This window comes from Monopterus albus, unplaced genomic scaffold, assembly GCF_001952655.1.
Source record: "Monopterus albus unplaced genomic scaffold, M_albus_1.0 scaffold268.1, whole genome shotgun sequence".
NCBI classification, from domain to species: domain Eukaryota; kingdom Metazoa; phylum Chordata; class Actinopteri; order Synbranchiformes; family Synbranchidae; genus Monopterus; species Monopterus albus.
The window spans coordinates 395,830-398,858 of record NW_018128148.1 but is presented as its reverse complement, the minus strand read 5'-3'; the positions used below and the strand labels follow the sequence as shown (position 1 = coordinate 398,858).

The window sequence follows — 3,029 nt, the reverse complement described above, 5'->3', positions numbered from 1 at the left end:
GCCCACGTGGGCGTTGAAGTCCCCCAGTAGAACAACGGAGTCCCCAGTCGGGGCCTTTTCCAGCACCCCTCCCAGGGACTCCAAGAAGGCCGGGTACTCTACACTGCCATTCGGCCCGTAGGCACAGACGGCAGTGAGAGACCTATCCCCGACCCAAAGGCGCAGGGGTCACCGGGGTAAACTCCAACACATGGCAGCTAAGCTGGGGAGCTATGAGCAAGCCCACGCCAGCCCGCCGCCTCTCACCACGAGCAACTCTAGAGTAGTAGAGAGTCCAGCCTCTCTCGAGGAGTAAGGTTCCAGAGCCCAAGCTGGGATATGTATGGTGTGGTCTCTATATACCAGTGCCTTCACGTTTTGTAAATAAAACAGCTTAACAGAACAGGAGTCAGTATATCTGGTTGTTCTTTACATAATCAAACCAGTGCTAGAAAAGAGGAAAAAGTACAATTATTCTGCAGCTAATCATACATTGTTGCCATGGAAGTTTTAACTGCATCGTGACCAAATTGAATCGTACATACCATACTGTGCACCGAATTGTATTGATCCCAATAAATTTAGCAAATTAGCTGCAACAGGCGGGGCCACTGTGGAGTTACACAGTGTTTGATTCCAGTGGCAGACTTTTAATTACTGCTTCTTTATTTACATGCAGAATTTTTCACTGAACCCATTTATCTGGTTTCTTGTTCTTTCTGTTGTGTCTGTGAACACTTGGATTAGGGTGCTAAGTGTATGTTTATGACAATCACATCGGGAATTTATTTTATCAGTTTGTCTGTGCAGATTCTCAGTCATCCAGGTCATAATATGCTGAAAAAAACGGACAAAAAAAATCAACTGGACTAGATTTCTAGTCACCTAGAAATCTAGTCCAGTTGATTTTTTTCTAAGTTTTTTCAGCCTATTTTATCACTTACATTAAAATGTGCCACACGGTGCAGAAATGTTAAATGGTTTAAGTCTCAGCGAGCAACCAACTGCCTGATGATCAGGTGTGAAATACAACATATAGCATTTACATTCAAAGAGCAAAGTACATCAACTCAGTTGTGTTTGTGGTCTCAGCAGAAAAGAGATCAGACACCAAGCCCCACCCCCTTAGTCAGATGCTCTGTGCTGATTGGTTCTGTATGATGTCAATCATCACAAAGGGCCTGTAGGATCTCTATACAGACTACAGTTGTTTTTTGGCAGCCTGTTTTAATTTTAGATTTAGTCTAGTCTTTGTGTGAAGCTGTCATTTTAGCTTTTATTACTTTGTCATGTTCATACTCTTTTTGGTCTAGTCAAGTTTCAGTCAAATAAAAGTCTGAGCATTTTATTTTTATTTTAGAATTATCCATGACTATTTTCATCTAGTTTTAGTTGACAAAAACTGATGACATTTAGTCTATTTTTAGTCAATGAAAATGTTATTTGTCTCTTCTAGTAATGCAGTTCTATTTAACCCAGTCAATATAGTACAAGTACCTAGTAGTACCTAAAAAGCCTCCAGTTAATCCAAAATGCTGCAGCCAGAGTACTGACAGGAACTAGCAAGAGAGATCATATCTCTCCCATATTAGCTTCTCTCCACTGGCTCCCTGTAAAATTCAGAATAGAATTTAAAATCCTTCTCCTTACATACAAAGCCCTTAATGACAAGGCTCCATCCTATCGTAAAGACCTCATAGAGGTTTTTCATCCTAGGTTTACTTGTGGTTCCTAGAGTCCACAGAAGTAGAATGGGAGGCAGAGCCTTTAGCTATCAAGCTCCTCTCCTATGGAACCAACTCCCAGTCTCAGTTCGGGAGGCGGACACCCTCTCTACCTTTAAGATTAGACTTAAGACGTTCCTTTTTGATAAAGCTTATAGTTAGGGCTGGATCAGGTGACCCTGAGCCTTCCCTTAGTTATGCTGCTATAGGCCTAGGCTGCTGGGGGGCCCCATGATGCTCTGAGTTTCTTTCCCCTCCCCTCCCCTCTCCTCTCCTCTCCTTTCTCTCCCTATGCTTCTATATGACACCATTACGCATCACTAACTTAGTATGTGGCAGTCACCGGCCACATCAACCTGATCAGTGTTTGATTGTTGTGTCTTGTTGCTTTTCTTCTTTTGTCTCTCCTTTATCCACTCACCCCAACCGGTCGAGGCAGAAGGCCGCCCACCAAGAGCTGGGGTCTGTCGGAGGTTTCTTCCGTTAAAGGGAGTTTTTCCTCCCCACTGTCGCCAAGTGCTTGCTCAAGGGGGATTTGTTGGGTTTTCCTTTTGTAATAATAGTGATAACAGTAAGGTCTAGACCTTACTCTGTAAAGTGTCCTGAGATGACGTTTGTTGTGATTTAGCGCTATACAAATAAAATTTGATTTGAATTTGATTTGATTTGAGATACAAACAGTTAGTGCAGTGCACCCTTATTATACTGCTATACCACATCATACATTTGATCCATTTTCTTTTCCACTTCTATGTAATGAAAGTTTTTCCAAATGTCATTTCTTCTTTTTCTCCCAAAGACGAGCCCCGGCTGGCTGGCCATTGGTCCCTTTCTCTGTACCAGACTTAACTTTGTTTGTTGTTGTCTTCTAAATAATGCCGCAAGTGGGGCTTAAGGAAGTGACGTCGCCTGCATCTGCGCAGTGGGACCTGATGCGGCCCCTGAAGCGAGACCCAGGAAACAAAAATAATGCAAAATAATAACGCGACTGAACGAGACAAAATAACATAACATTTTGTTTCATCTCGTTTTGGTCAACGAAAATGGAGACATTTTAGCATAGTTTTTATTTTCTAAACCATATTTAGTCTCATTTTTTCGTCAACATTGCATTATACATTTAATTATAGTCATCATCACATGACCAGCGTTGCGTCTCGTCTTTGTCACGTGATAAAGGTTCGTTGACGATATTTAGTCATAATTTTCATTGACGAAAGCAACATTAGTACAGACACAGCAGCTCCTGGGCCATTGCTGCACCGCTAGAGCATAATGGGCGCAGAGAGAAGGGGCTGCTGGGAGCCAATATGGCGGGTGGGGGGG

At 42.7% G+C, this 3,029-nt stretch overlaps 1 protein-coding gene across 9 annotated transcripts in view; it reads right to left on the bottom strand.

Moving 5' to 3' along the window:
- Positions 1-3,029, bottom strand: part of atg16l1 (ATG16 autophagy related 16-like 1 (S. cerevisiae)) — a 47,472-nt gene that overhangs the window by 7,367 nt on the left and 37,076 nt on the right. The gene's annotated exons all lie outside the window — the stretch shown is intronic.